The sequence below is a fragment of the Odocoileus virginianus genome, chromosome 22, assembly GCF_023699985.2.
Source record: "Odocoileus virginianus isolate 20LAN1187 ecotype Illinois chromosome 22, Ovbor_1.2, whole genome shotgun sequence".
Classification (NCBI taxonomy): Eukaryota; Metazoa; Chordata; class Mammalia; order Artiodactyla; family Cervidae; genus Odocoileus; species Odocoileus virginianus.
Genome location: NC_069695.1, coordinates 11,619,575 through 11,635,179, shown reverse-complemented (window position 1 = coordinate 11,635,179; position 15,605 = coordinate 11,619,575). Strand labels below are relative to the sequence as shown.

At 52.6% G+C, this 15,605-nt stretch overlaps 1 protein-coding gene and 1 long non-coding RNA gene across 7 annotated transcripts in view; one reads left to right on the top strand and one right to left on the bottom strand.

Moving 5' to 3' along the window:
- Positions 1-15,605, top strand: part of CTIF (cap binding complex dependent translation initiation factor) — a 316,461-nt gene that overhangs the window by 128,429 nt on the left and 172,427 nt on the right. The window lies entirely within an intron of this gene.
- On the bottom strand, positions 4,159-8,387 carry LOC110142381 (uncharacterized). Its single transcript, XR_002315305.2, has 2 exons — positions 8,141-8,387; positions 4,159-4,454 (listed from the first exon to the last, which is right to left on the bottom strand). It is a non-coding gene; the product is annotated as an uncharacterized lncRNA (long non-coding RNA).

Here is a 15,605-nt window from a genome sequence, read left to right as displayed (position 1 = left end):
CACCAGGCTCCTCTGTTCATGAAATTCTCCAGTCAAGAATACTGGAGTGGGTTGACATTATCTTCTCCAGGGGATCTTCCCAATCCAGGGATTGAACACGGGTCTCCTGCATTACAGGCAGATTCTTTACCATTTGAGTCACCAGGGAAGCCAAGTTACCTACTGCTGTGTAATCAGTTCAGTCCAGTCCAGTCGCTCAGTTGTGTCCGACTCTTTGCGACCCCATAAACCGCAGTGCACCAGACCTCCCTGTCCATCATCAACTGCCGGAGCTTGCTCAAGCTCATGTCCATAGAGTCGGTGATGCCATCCAACCATCTCATCCTCTGTCATCCCCTTCTCCTCCCATCTTTAATCTTTCTCAGCATCAGGGTCTTTTCCAATGAGTCAGCTCTTCACATCAGGTGGCCAAAGTGTTGGAGTTTCAGCTTCAGCATCAGTCTTTCCAATGAATATTCAGGACTGATTTCCTTTAGGATTGACTGGTTTGATCTCCTTGCAGTCCAAGGGACTCTCAAGAGTCTTCTCCAACACCACTGGTCAAAAGCATCAATTCTTCGGTGCTCAGCTTTCTTTATGGTCCAACTCTCACATCCATACATGACTACTGGAAAAACCATAGCTTTGACTAGATGGACCTTTGTTGGCAAAGTAATGTCTCTGCTTTTTAATATGCTATCTAGGTTGGTCATAACTTTTCTTCCAAGGAGCAAGCACCTTTTAATTTCATGGCTGCAGTCACCATCTGCAGTGATTTTGGAGCCCAAGAAAATAAAGTCTCTCACTGTTTCCACTATTTCCCCATCTATTTGCCATGAAGTGATAGGACCAGATGCCGTGATCTTAGTTTTCTGAATGTTGAGCTTTAAGCCATCTTTTTCACTCTCCTCTTTCACTTTCATCAAGAGGCTCTTTAGTTCTTCTTCACTTTCTGCCATAAGGGTAGTATTATCTGCATATCTGAGGTTATTGATATTTCTCCCAACAATCTTGATTCCAGCTTGTGTTCGTCCAGTCCAGCATTTCGCATGATGTACTTTAAGTTAAATAAGTAGGGTGCCAATATTTAGCCTTGACATATTCCTTTCCCAATTTAGAACCAGTTTGCTGTTCCATGTGTAGTTCTAGCTGTTGCTTCCTGACCTACCTACAAGTTTCTCAGGAGGCAGGTCAGGTGGTCTGGTATTCCCATCTTTTTAAGATTTTCCACAGTTTGTTGTGATCCACACAGTCAAAGGCTTTAGCGTAGTCAATAAAGCAGAGGTAGATGTTTTTCTGGAACTCTTTTTCGATGATCCAGTGGATGTTGGCAATTTGATCTCTGATTCCTCTGCCTTTTCTAAATACAGTTTGAATATCTGGAACTTCACAGTTCATGTACTGTTGAAGCCTGGCTTGGAGAATTTTGAGCATTACTTTGCTAGTGTGTGAGATGAGTGCAATCGTGCAGTAGTTTGAGCATTCTTTGGCATAGCCTTTCTTTGGGATTGGAATGAAAACTGACCTTTTCCAGTCTTGTGGCCACTGTTGAGATTTCCAGATTTGCTGGCATATTGAGTGCAGCACTTTCATGGCATCATCTTTTCAGATTTGAAATAGTTCAACTGGAATTCCATCACCTCCACTAGCTTTGTTTGCAGTGATGCTTCCTAAGGCCCACTTGACTTTGCATTCCAGGATGTCTGGCTCTAGGTGAGTGATCACACCATCGTGATTATCTGGGTTGTGAAGATGTCTTTTGTGTAGTTCTTATGTGTATTCTTGCCACCTCTTCTTAATATCTTTTGCTTCTATTAGGTCCATACCATTTCTGTCCTTTATTGTGCCCATCTTTGCTTGATATGTTCCCTTGGTATCTCTCATTTTCTTCAAGAGACCTCTAGACTTTCCCATGCTGTTGTTTTTCTCTATTTCTTTGCATTGATCATGGAGGAAGGCTTTCTTGTCTCTTCTTGCTATTCTTTGGAACTCTGCATTCAAATGGGTATATCTTTCCTTTTCTCCTTTGCCTTTTGCGTCTTTTCTTTCCTCACCTATTTGTAAGGCCTCCTCAGACAACCATTTTGCCTTTTTGCATTTCTTTTTCTTGGAGATGGTCTTGATCCCTGCCTCCTGTATAGTGTCACAAACCTATGTCCATAGTTCTTCAGGCATTCTGTCTATCAGATCTAATCCCTTGAGTCTATTTGTCACTTCCACTGTATGATCCTAAGGGATTTGATTAGATCATACCTGAATAGTCTAGTTCGTAGTCTAGATCATACCTGAAAACCCTAGTAAGTAGGGTTTTCCCTACTTACTTCAATTTAAGTCTGAATTTGGCAATAAGGAGTTCATGGTCTGAGCCACAGTTAGCTCCCGGTCTTGTTTTTGCTGACTGTATAGAGCTTTTCCATCTTGGCTGCAAAGAATATAATCATTCTAATTTCGGTATTGACCCTCTGGTGATGTCCATGTGTAGAGTTGTTTTTTGTGTTGTTGGAAGGGGGTGTTTGCTATGACCATTGTGTTCTCTTGGTAAAACTCTATTAGCCTTTGACCTGCTTCATTCCGTAGTCCAAGGCCAAATTTGCCTGTTACTCCAGGTATCTCTTAACTTCCTACTGTTGCATTCCAGTCCCCTATAATGAAAAGAACATTTTTTTTTTTTTGGATGTTAGTTCTAGATGGTTTTGTAGGTCTTTATAGAACCCTTCAACTTCAGCTTCTTAAGCATTATTGATCAGGGCATAGACTTGGATTACTGTGATATTGAATGGTTTACCTTGGAAACGAACAGAGATCATTCTGTCATTTTTAATATTGCATCCAAGTACTGCATTTCAGACTGTTGACTATGATGGCTTCTCCATTTTCTTCTAAGGGATTCTTGCCCACAGTAGTAGATATAATGGTCGTCTGAGTTAAATTCACTAATTCCAGTCCATTTTAGTTTGCTGATTCCTAACACGTTGATGTTCACTCTTGCCATCTCCTGTTTGACCACTCCCAGTTTGCCTTGATTCATGGACTTAACGTTCCAGGTTCCTATGCAGCATTGCTCTTTACAGCATCGGACTTTGCCTCCATCACCAGGCACATCCACCGCTGGGTGCTGTTTTTGCTCTGGCTCTGTCTCTTCATTCTTTCTGGAGTTATTTCTCCACTGATCTCCAGTGGCATATTGACTTACCTTCTTGTCTTTTCATACTGTTCATGGGGTTCTCAAGGCAAGAATACTGAAATGGTTTGCCATTCTCTTCTCCAGTGGACCACGTTTTGTCAGAACTCTCCACCATGACCTATCCATCTTAGGTGGCCCTACACAACATGGCTCATAGTTTCATTGAGTTAGACAAGGCTGTGGTCTGTGTGATCAAGTTGATTAGTTTTCTGTGATTGTGGTTTTCATTCTGTTGGCCCTCTGATGGATAAGGATAAGAGGCTTATGGAAGCTTCTTGATGGGAGAGACTGACTGAAGGGGAAACTGGGTTTGCTCTGTTGAGCAGGGCCATGCTCAGTAAATCTTTAATCTAATTTTCTGTTGATGGGCGGGGCTGTGTTCCCTCCCTGTTGCTTGACCTGAGGCCAAACTACAGTGGAGGTGATGAAGATAATGGTGACCTCCTTCAAAAGGTCCCATGCATGCACTGCTGCACTCTGTGCCCCCGACCCTGCAGCAGGCCACCGCCGACCCACACCTCCACCAGAGACTCCTGGTCACTCACGGGCAAGTCTGGGTCAGTCTCTTGTGGGGTCACTGCTCCTTTCTCCTGGGTCCTCGTGTGCACAAGGTTTTGTTTGTGCCCTCCAAGAGTCTGTTTCCCAGTCTTGTGTAAGTTCTGGGGGCTCTGTGGTGGGGTGAATGGTGACCTCCTCCCAGACTGCTTATGCCACACCCAGGTCTGCTGCACCCAGAGCCCCTCCCCTGCGGCAGGCCACTGCTGACCCGTACCTGCGCAGGAGACACTCAGACACAGTTTTGGCTCAGTCTCTGTTGGTCTCTGGGTCCTGGTGCACACAAGGTTTGTTTGAGCCCTCCAAGCGTCTCTGGTGGGTATGGGGTTTGATTCTAAACGCGATTTTGCCCCTCCTACCATCTTGTGGGGCTTCTCCTTTGCCCTTGGATGTGGGGTATCTTTTTTTTGGTGGGATAAACGGCTCAAAATTTAGCAACCTGAAAACAATGAGCATTTATTATCACACAGTTTTTGAGAGTCAGGAATCTGAGGGTGTTTTAGCCGAGTGGCTCTGGATCAGGGCTTCTCACAGAGCTGTGACCCAGCTGTCACTTGGGGCTGCAGTCACCTCAAGGCTGGGCTGGGGCTGGCGGACCCACTTATGTGGTGGCTTCCCCTACGGCAGAGGGCAGGAGGCTCGGTTCTGCCCTGGCTGCTGGCAGAAGGCTTCATTCTCATGAGCCTCTCCCTAAGCTGCTTGAACGTCACAGCGTGGCTCCTCCAAAGCAAGAGATCTGAGGGAGAAGGAAGGAGGAAGGAAGAGAGGGAGGGAGACAGACAGACAGACATAGAAATATCATGGGTGAGAGAGTGGAGAGTGTCCGACACGGTAGACCTACTCTTTTCTAATCTATTCTCAGAAGTGACATAGTCACCCCGCCACATGCTATATATTGATTGTACAGACCAACCCTGGTACGACATGGAAAATACTATATAGCGGTGTGAATATCAGAAGGGGAAGGCCTTGGGGGCCATCCTGGGGGCCTGTGACCACACCCACTGAATTGTACCCAGGAATTTGTGTTTGTTAAAGCATCACAGAAAATCTACAGTTTTCTCAAAATTATCCACAGGAGTTGAAAAGCTGTAACTGATCATGCTCATGGCCTGACCTCTCTTTGGGGTGTTTGCATTTCATACGGTCCCATTAGGACAAGTCCATCAGGCTTCCTGATCCCCAAACATACATCCCTGGTGGCAGAATCTGAGGTCCCATGGGGACATATATGGGTGATTATTTTCTGAACTTTCCTAGTGGTCTTCAAAGCCCCCTCATAGACAAGGCCGGCTGGTCCCATTGTTTGGCCTTGGGGCCTCCCGGTCAGCTAGCCTGGCATTTGGGATAGAACAGATCTTAATTATATGCATCTGTTTAGTATGTGCAGGCATCTAGGGTTTCAACCACTGAATGCCGGTCACTGGGGAGAGAGCAGTCATGGTGACCTCCCCCGAAAAACACCTCCCACTTCCAAATACATCTCAGAGGCACCTAACTGAGGATCGCTGGATGGAGGGGAAGGCCCACCCATAGGCCTGGGGCTCCCAGCCCACCCACAGCACTCAAGGGCCTGAGCAGAGATGAGTGGGTTTCCTGGAGACTCACACAAAAGCCAGGGTTTGGGGAGTATTAACAGAAAGAGACCTATTGCCCTCTCTCCCCATCTGGAGACAGGAGGGAACAAAAACAGGTAGATGGAGGGAGCAGTCTGCCCTGAAGCTCGCTGCCCACTTGCCTACCACTTCTCCCACCCAAAAGAGGGGGCAGATGTTTGTCTTTATGTTCAGTCCATCCCCTTGGCCTGTGAGTTTCTACCATCATTTCCCAGCAGAACTTTGACACGAACCTGGTTATGCTCTTGTTGGTATGATATCCAGGGCATGTGTCTTTTTATTTATTTATTTATTCGTCACGAAACAGGAGTTTTCAATCATCTGCTGTATTCAAATAGTATAGGCCATAGCATGATATTAAACAGATGCCCAAATCTCAGAGGTTTCACACACAGGATCTTATTTCTCACTTATTGAGATTCTGCAGAGGGTCCGGCTGCTCTATAGGATAGCTCCTTCCCCAAGTGGGGGCCCAGAGTTCCAGTTGGATCCCATTCTGTGGCCCTACCGTCTCAGCACCTAGCACCCAGGTCACCCTGGCAGAGACAAGGGGAGAGCTGAAGAGTCGTGCTCTGGGTGTGACGTGTCACTTGTACTCACAGCCCATTGGGCAGAACTAGACACGTGACCCCACCCAGCAGCGAAGGGGCTGGCGGAGCTGGGAAGCAGGAGGCAGAGGGGCGAACAGCCTGCTTCTGCCCCAATTTCCTCTCTCCTTTGCTTGCTTGCCTATCTCATCTTCATGGACCAGCGCTTTGCACCAGCCTTTTAGAGAGAGAGAGAATTGCATTAGATAGAGTTGCCCAGGAGGGGCCCAGTCTAGAAGAGAGATGAGATGGTGCTCTGATGATAACGGTGCAGAGCCGGAGCTGTCAGTGTCTGAGTGAATGCTGGCGCCATGCCCAGGTCAGAGACCCTGCAGAGGGAAGCGTGGTCCCCTCCCCGCATACTCCCCCGCCTGCCTCCCCAGGGCTGTGCGGTCTCTGCCGCCTGGGACCCGGAAGCACGGCTGAGTCAGGAGCTGAGGGCCCCGGTGGCCCCCACCCTCATGGCTGTGGTAGGTTTCCGGGAGCTCCAGCTTGTCTCGTTCACTGGAGTCCCACGTGGCACACGTCATAGCTAGTAGTCCTCGGCGGGGGTGCCTCGGTCAGAGCTCAGCTACTGAGACCTGGGTGCCTGTCCGCTCCCCGCTCCAGCCAAAGCCACGGACTGTGTGGGCTGGTCCTCAGATGGCCCACCCGGCTGCTGTTGCAACAGTGGAAGGGAGTCCAGGAACCCCCACTGCTGGGACTCAGGTCCCTGGAGCCACACAAGAACCTGGGGCAGCAGATGAGACAGTAGGTCCCAGTACCCACGTCTGCCAGGCACAGCTCTCCACTCTTAAGAGGCATTTTTAGTTGGTTAGTAAAGGCTGGTGCTTTTTGTAAAGGTGATGTTGATTGTCCCCAAGGATTGCCTCCCTGTAGTGATAGTCGAAGGGGAAGAGCAAGTGAGCTGGGCTGGGTGCCAGCCAGCAGCCAGATTTTGGCATCCCCAAACTCAGCTGCCTCAGGTGAGCTGAGCTGAGGCTAGGTTTTCCTCTGAGAGCTCAGATTCAGGATGGGGGTGGGGGGTAGCTGGAGGCTCTCAGCGTGGCGACCTGGATTCTAGGGGACATCCTTCCTGGCTCCAGACGGTGTAGCCACAGGGCAGGGTGGAAGCCCGGGCTTAGAATGGAGTCCTGGGGTGGGGGGTGGGGGGTGGGGGGGAGGCGGTCCCGCCTGCATTTTTGGCATCTCTGTTGATGCCAAGGGGGTTGGCCAGCCCGCCGTGTCAGCAGTGATGGGGGCGTTCCAGCCCTCATCATTTGCCTAGCTGCTCCAGATGCAGCCTCAGAGTCAGAGTCAGGTGTGGCCGGAGAGAGGCCCAGATGGCCGCACTGCCATCCGCTCCCACTAGAGGGCACCAGCGCGCCGCCCCGGAGGCCCGCCGGCACGTTTGCGGCGAGAAGTCCCTCGTCCCCAGCCTTGTTGCCTTGTTGGTGATGCAAACGTGGCACTCAGCGCTGTCCCCCGAAGGACCCAGGCCCTCCAGGCTCAGACCTCCTCCCCGGAACAAGGGGGAGGATGAGGTCGTGAATGAGGCAGCCACACGGGTGAGGAGAACACCTGTTTGGTCAGAGTGCCCCTTGTTGGGCACAGGCCTGACGTTCCTCCAGGGACCCCCATCCCCACCCCTCGGGAACACGTGGCAGCCCCAGGAGGGCACACCCGTCTATCAGCTGCACAGACAAGGAGGCTGCTCACCCACGAAGCGAGGGGTACTGGTGGTCTTCCTCCCACCAGACAGCTTCATCTGTGCCTACAGGCGCCCGCTTCTGCGGAGGTGGGGGGTCACAGAGGGCTGACTTCTGCCCTTGGATGAACAGGTCCTAAGTGGGCTGAAAGTGCTCAGCTGTGTCCAGCTGTTTGTGACCTCATGGACTGTAGCCCGCCAGGCTCCTCTGTCCGTGGAATTCTCCAGGCAAGAATACCAGAGTGGATTGATGGAGCCCCATAAACTTGACTGAGTTCAGTGTGAAGGCAGGGGCATCCAACCTGAATGGGTTCTGGCCTCCGCTCTCACTCCCCTGCCTCACCTCTGGCCCAAGACCTCAGCTTAGACACCACCCCCAGCTCCTTCCCCCTGAGATGTGGTAACTTAACAGTTTCTCCTCAACGTCTCCTTGGGGCCCCGCAGAAATACTGCCTCTCTTCCGCACACATGGCCCTGGATGCTTCTGCATCTTACACAAAACCCCAGTGGAAAGAGGTTGTGGTTGAATTACCTGGTGTCTTGCCCAAGGCTTTCTCAAAGGACACATTTTGATCATTTTTTCTTTGACTTCTCTATCAGACAAATGTTACATCTGCTGCCTTTTGTCTGTCAGTAGGAACTGCATAGCCCAGCTTATTTCCCTTTTTGCTTTCCTGTTAGGAAATTTTGAAACTAAATTCTGTGACTGTTTGTAATTAATTTCGAGCTCACCCTGACCTGGTCAGGTCCATTGCTCTGATCCTCTGGTGACTGACCTAGTTTAAAGTACTTAATGTGTAGGCCTGCTATTGTGAGGTCAGCGTGGTGCACACAGTGGGCCGGGAACATGGCTAAGTCAAGTGGGATTCCTGGCCTCATGGATGTGCCCAAGTACTCTCTTCACATTGGACCCAGAGAGAGGGCAGGAGAAGGGGACCATGAGAATTGGGGTTAAACACTCCATTTACCTGCTTGGCCCTGAATAGGTCAGGGTGAGAACACCACCACCCCCTGCCAAAAATCTGAGAGATATGAGCTTTCAGAATGAAAATCACCTCCCTCTAGAATGATGATCAGACTTCCCGGCCTCCTCTGAGTGCTTGCAAGAATAAAGGGGGTGGCAGACACGGGAGCAGCCTGGTTCTTCCAGCAGGTGGCGCTGTTGCAGTGCGGACTCGGTTAGTGGACCATGGGCTGCCCCACAGTGGACTGAAGCTGTCCAGTTCCCAGCCCCCCAGATAGGAAGGAGTGACTTTATCATTCCCGCGAGCAATGCCAGTTCTGCGACCAAGTCTTCTGGAAACGTCTAGGATGTGCTAAGTCACGGGCATAAGGATCATTATTAAAATGCCCTGAGATGCCAAGGAGCAAAGGCACGTGAAAACGAAGTCCCCCTTCACAGCCTCATGCCTGTCCTCTTGCCCAAGTCCTGCTTCACGTCTCTTCTCACGTCCCACGGGTGACTTCACTCCTAGTGTGACTTCCCGGGTGAAGTCCCAGTCTGACTTCCTTCACCGGGTCCGCCAGGATCGACTGGGCCCTTTTCTGCAGACGAGGCGTTGTCTTAGTGGTGATGGACTGAGTTTAAATGTGGGGCCGCTCCTTACGGTGAACCAGGACGTGTAATCCTCCTGCTGTCCCTGTTCTGCGCGTCTAGCAAGGACTGCGTCGCAGTGCAAACGCTGGCCGAGTGCCTTCCAGACTCCAGGAACTGTGATGGTGCTTTCTTTTTCTTATTTTACTTTTCCTCACATATCCCTGTGAAGGCTGGGCTGTTACTCATCTCCTTTTACCCTTGATGTTATCTCTGGTCAGATGTCCCCTTCTCAGTAAAGCTTTTTGAACACTCCATTCCATCTCGGCCATCCCCCTGCCCCGAGTTCATTTTTCTTCACAGTGCCCTTGGCGCACTTGCTTTATTTCTGTGGTCCGCCTGCGTTCTCCCACTGGAATATTCCATTCTATGTGGGCTCGCACAAGTAGGTGCTCATTAGATATCAGGTGAATGACTAAATGAGCCCTGACTTGCTCCTGCCCCAGGGGGACTCCCCCCCAGCACTCCCAGAGTCCTTCATAGGGGCGCACATGAACCTCACCCCTTCTGAGCTCCATGTCTGCATGCATCAGCTCTGAATTCTCATAGCCCCTCCTTGCAGTGGAGTCCCTGCGTTATCATCATCTTGCAGACACGAAAACTGATCAGCTCCCTGCCCCAAAGCACATGGCTTGCAAATGGGGGAGTGGGATCGGAATTCAGGCAGCCCGGCGCCCCTTTGTAAGAAGTGACGGGGAGGAAGAGGTGATGGAAAACCGTTTTCTAATTCTAGGCGACTGTAGTCACGTACCGCGAGTTAGGGGTGAATGTCATTTCCTTAATAAGCAAGAACAAGAAAATGGATATCTTTTCTTTTTTTTCCCCTCTACTGCTGTAGGCACTAAAAATGGAAAGAAAGGAGGGGGGGTGGGGAGAGGGAGAGAGGAGCCCCACTGACACCTTTGACAGAGGAAGAGATGTTTTTACTTTTGTTTTGATCGGAAAGGTTTCCAGTGGCCTCCCCCAAGCCCTGCTCACTCTCTGAGGGGGAGGGCTCACCTTGGAGACCCCCCCCTGCTCTCTGGCCGCCCCTCCCCGCACAGTGCTTCCTCCCTCAGGATAAAAATAGGCACCCACACAATAAGGAGGAGACCAGGAATTCTTCGATCCGTGGTTTCCTATCTGAGGCCATCAGGTAGCAAGACCTGTGCGTGCTGTGAGGCCAGCCTATTTTTATTTTTTGTTGTTTGAGAGTATTTTTATAAGAAATGATTATTGGGGAGATAAAGAGTTTTGTTGGCGACTGCTTGGAAAGTTCCTGGGAAGCGGGCCACTGGCTGAGTCTGCATCAGGTTCTCACAGTCTTGGAGCAGGGGCAGAATGCAGAGAGGGGGGTGACTAGAGATATCAAGTGCTTTCCGGCTCCAGGGGCCCCCAGAAACATCTGCCTCCCTTACATGACAGCCTCAGTAATCTGTAACACAGCTGGGGTCTTAGAGGGAGGTTGGCAAACTGCGGTCCACAGGCCAGTTTCAGCCCGACAGCCTGTTTCTGCAAATAAAGTTTTATTGGCACACTCCTTGCCCATCCATTGGCTCAGTGGCTGTGGTTGTGTTTGTGTTACAAGGCAGAGTTGATGTGGACCCACCGCCTTCAAAGCCTAAAAGATATCCCATCTGGCCCTTTACAGGAGAAGACTGATAACCACTAATCCAGAGTCTAAACAGAATAAAAAGCCCTGAGAGTTAACACAGGTGACAAAATCCTGAAGTTCGTTTGGTTGTCATCTGAGAGCCTTTGGGTTCCATGTGCAGAGTGTCTTGGAATCCATCCAAAGTGATTCTCCTCCGGCTCCCATTTCTTCATCTGTAACCTGGGATTGTGTCCGACTCTGACTTCATCACAAGGCTTTGCCGGGGCTCAGAATATAAACCAAGTCATCTGATGACCAGTCTGTAGGTGTGCAGCGGTCTTACTAAGTAGCCCAGTTACACCTGGAAGCGAGCACAGAACTGGGGAGCTTGACAGACAAGAAACGTGCTTGGGAACCGCCCACATCCCTTCTGTGCCTCGGGGATGGGAATTGGGGGCCGAGGATAGTGATTTGGTTGTTCTTCCCCAGCTCCTACGAAGACAGAGATCTCAGAGAAGCCCCGCGTGCCCAAGTAGACCTCAGGCTGCTTGCGCAGCTGCCTCCCCGCCGTGCGGAGCCTTCCTTCGCTCACCCCATCCCGCGTTCCTTCAGTGTCCTTACCGCCCCCTTGGTCAGATCTCCCCACTCCTTGGTGGCCTGGTCAGATTTCACCTCCTGGATGAATCAGACCACCTCCGTCCTCGGGGACCTCGTGGGCGTTTGGAGAACTGGGTTCTAGGCCAGTTTTGAGGTTCTCTGGTTGTTTCCTGGCTCTCCCTGGTCTTGTGCTTTCTGGAGGAGACAGACCACAAACTGGGCCTTGAAAGAGGGCCGGGAAGGTGGGTCTCGAAAGAGGAAAGAAAAGGCGTAGCCTTACGGGCTGCAGAACTAACTCCAGTTCAGGAGACAGGGAGGCCACAGGGAACGGGGGAGTCCCGGCGTCCTGAGGGGACGCGTCCAGGAGCAGAGGGAGCAGTTGGTGCAGAGGCTTCAGGCCTTGGGACTTGACCAGATGGAGACTCAACCGGACATTCCTTGAGCAGAGAAATACGCGAATGAAGGAGGTTCTAGGAAGCCAAGGGCTGAGTCCTAAGGCCGGACCCACCCTGATGCTCCCTGCCTGGGACATCTGAGGGGTTGCTGGGGTTGTGTACATCTTCCCACAGTGGCCACGGAAGGGAGTTTTGTTGCTTCATTAGGGACGGGCTAGGATCTCCTGAAAAGAAGAGTTGCCCTGTAGCTCTTGGTTCATGCCCTGCTTGGGGCCAGACCATGTACCCAGACTCCTTTGCTCAGTGACAGAGAGCTTGATCCATCAGATAGGGGCGGGTGGGGGGTAGCAGGCCCAGGCAAGGCCAGACTGGAGATGGCTCCCTGTCCACCCCTGCTGGACCCAGGACATCTCACAGACGGCAAGAGCTTCCCTACCCACCACCCCCCTCAGCTTTGGAATGACTGGGGCTTGGGAGGGGGAGGCCACAGGGGTGCCAGGCGCCCAGAGCTGAGAGCAGGCCCTCAGCTGGCCTACGGGGCCCTGGCTTCCCATGCTCAGAAGTAGGCCCACACTCCTGCACACACCCACCCCGGTGACCCAGTGGTCTTTCCAGAAGAGGTCCCCAAGCTCAGGATGAGTGGGAGTCACCCCACGTGCAGCCCCACCCTCCACCCACTCCTGGAGCCGTGTCTGGGGCCACTGGGGATGTCCTGGGGACCACGACCCGTCCCGGCTCAGCGAGGTTGCACGCTTTGTCCAGTGACTCCCTGCTCCGCATCCCTGGGCTGTGGAAGGAGCAGCGGAGGCGAGGGGGAAGAGGGAGGTGTTGGTGCGGGTGTGAAGCGTCCATTATTCCTTTATTGGCCAGGGTGCCATTTCTGGTCTCGTTCTCCTTCCTGGCGGCGGAGGAGCCCGGTTATTTTCGTTCACCCCAGCTCCTCTCACTGGGAGCAGCCGCCGGCTGCAGGGAGAGCAGCGGGGGGCGGGGGCGGACAGGGCTACGTGCTCTCCTGCAGGCCTTTGTGAATGGGCCCCGGCTCCCAGGCCGCCCCGACGGCAGGCGCCCCCCAGGCCGCGCTGACTCTCCCCAGCGGGCCCGCCGGCCTTTCTGGCATTGCAACAGCGAAGCAGGAGGAAGCTTTCTTCTGGCCCGAGAACAATACCAGGGTCAGCCCGGGGACCTCCCTCCTACACCCTCTTCCTTCCATTGTGAGCCGCTGCTCGATCCCAGGCCGCTTGGCTCTCCAGCCGGCGGCGGGGGGGAGGGGGTCCGTACGGGCCCAGAGAGGTGAGCAGTGTGTGTGACTCCCCCAGTCGTCTGCCTCCACTTCCCAGGCTGGCCGGGGTTCTGAAAGCAGCAGATGGACAGACAGACCAAGCATGTGTGCGTGGCTGTTGGGTGCCTGAGCTTGCAAGGGGCTGCCAGCAGGGTGAGGCCGCTGGCCGGATGGCACCATGCCCTGTCCCCTGCCCCCATGGAATCACAGCATGTCAGGGCTGGAAAAGGCCTGCCCAGACCTTCTGCCCATCACACCCCGTTACAAAGACAAGGATACTTAGACCCAGAAAGGCAAAGGTTGTACCGAATGTCCTATTGCTATGCTTAAAAATCCTTCAGTGATTCCCGCCTATAGGAAAACCAGACTTTGCTTTGTCCCAGTGCCGGCTGGCCTCCCAGCCTTTCTCCTGTGACTTCCCGCCTGTGCTCCAGCCTTGTGCCCAGTTCGTGGACCCAGTACAGCCACCCTGGTCCTCTGCCTTAAATGCCCTTCCCACTACATTCGCCTACCTGCCACATACCTATTCTTCAAAGACGACGTGAAGGTCACCTTCTCTCTGCAGCCCTCTCTGATAACCCATTTCCTTTTTGCTTCTCCTGGGCTCCTTGGAACACTTAATATATCCCTGGAGAAGGACTACCCTCCACATCTCTGGGGTGCCCATGTGTCTCCCACACTTCTTCCCACATGCCACACTCCAAATCCTGGGGGCTGCTAACATCTTACTCACCTTTGGGACCCGCAGGACCCTGGTTCTCACAGTGTGGTCCTCAGACCAGCAGCTTGCAGAGATGCAGGTTTGATCCCTGGGTCGGGAAGATCCCCTGGAGAAGGAAATAGCAACCTACTCCAGTGTTCTTGCCTGGAATATCTCATGGGCAGCGGAGCCTGGCGGGCTACATACAGTCCGTGGGGTCCCAGAGGGTCGGGCACAACAGAGTGACCGAGCGGCTGCGCACGCAGCATTTGTTCTTTACCATTATTTTGCTCAAATGGAGGACAGAGAATCTTGCCCTAGTTGACAGCCAAGGTGTGGATTGGCAAAGGGTTGAGGGACTCCGGAACGACACAGTCCCCCAGACTCTGAGGCCTGCTGCTGGCACACCCCAGGAGGGTGACCTGTTGACCCTGCACCCCGGGGTGGGCTCCTGTGAAAGAGAGTTCCCAGGGCTCGTCACCTCACCGTCAAAGGTAGACACCCCAGCAGAGCCCCCAGTAATGTGGCACGTTTGCAGGTGATCGGAGCCACTGCCTGGGGTGCAGGCGTGGCAGCAGCCTTTGTTTGGAGAGGGCGGGGACGCTCTGGACTAACTCTTCTGTTCCTTCTCTTTGAATCACACCGCTGTGTGAGTAGTGGGTTTGTCACCCACACCATGCTGGACAGTGGCTGAGGGTGAAGGGGACCGGTCCTGGGTGGTGGGCCGCTGGCAGGGACCCTGAGGCGTCGTCAGTGGCAAGAGGAAGCTGCCCTGGGGATAAAGCAACAAACACTGACTTCTGTCTACAAAGGGAATGATCAAAAGTTGATGTTAAATAGACTATAAATAATAGCTGTAACGTGGCTGCAGACCTAGTAAACAGCCTGTGGAAAAGCCAGCACTGAGCTCTGTCCAGAAAACAGTTCTGGCCTTTCGCTCCGAGGTTCAGTCTCGTGACTTTGGGCGCAGAGGGCTGATGAAGATGGAGCCCTGCTATAGGGGAGGAGGCTGGACGCAGCCCTGAACCCCTCTGTGACCCACTCTTGGGGTGCTTCTAGAGGAAAGACCCCATAGGATTATTAAAGCAGCCAGAGGATTCAGGAAGAAGTGCCAGGCCCCTGGTCCCAACCGTGGAGCCATAAGCACCTGTGTTCCCTTCCCCTTCCCCTTCCTCCTCATCCCCAGGCTCCTCTTGCTCCCCAGAGTTGATAAGCCTTGAGTTTCTTCATTACCGATGGAGTTTAATTTAGCATCTTGCTGCTTGGAGTATGTTTGGGCCCCAGAGGACCATCACGCGGGGCGGGGATCCCTTGAGACGGATGTGGGGCTTCGCGCTCCTTGGGTTGGCTTCGGGATACCCAGGGCTCTGGGCTCCAGTGGTCCCTCTGGACTGTCAGCCCACACGTTCTGTGTTGAGGGGCTGCGTTGGCACAGGCATCGCCTTCATCCCATGTGAGGCGCTGCAGTCTCAGGCAGAGGCGCCAAGGGCCCAACCTGGCTCACCCCCTGCCTCCGTGGCTCAGCGTCCTCGTCTCCAGAGTGAGCATGTCAGAGCCAGTGGTTTCGATAGCCATTCCTATCTCATGCACCCTGTGGCTGGGATTAGCTAACAGCTCCCTCAGACCCGTCGGTATAATGCGATGCCATGGGTGCAGGTGGGATTCACAAAGGGTAGGCTGGAGAGACGTCATGCCTTCCTGGGGAGGTGGGTCCCCAAGAATTAGATCCATCTACCCCATCGTTCCAAAAGTTGTACGTGTCGTTGTTCACACAAATTAAATAATTGAATAGCATTTTTTTAAATGTGTGTGCTGTGCTTAGTCACTCAGTCGTGTCTGACTCTTTGCGACCCCATGGA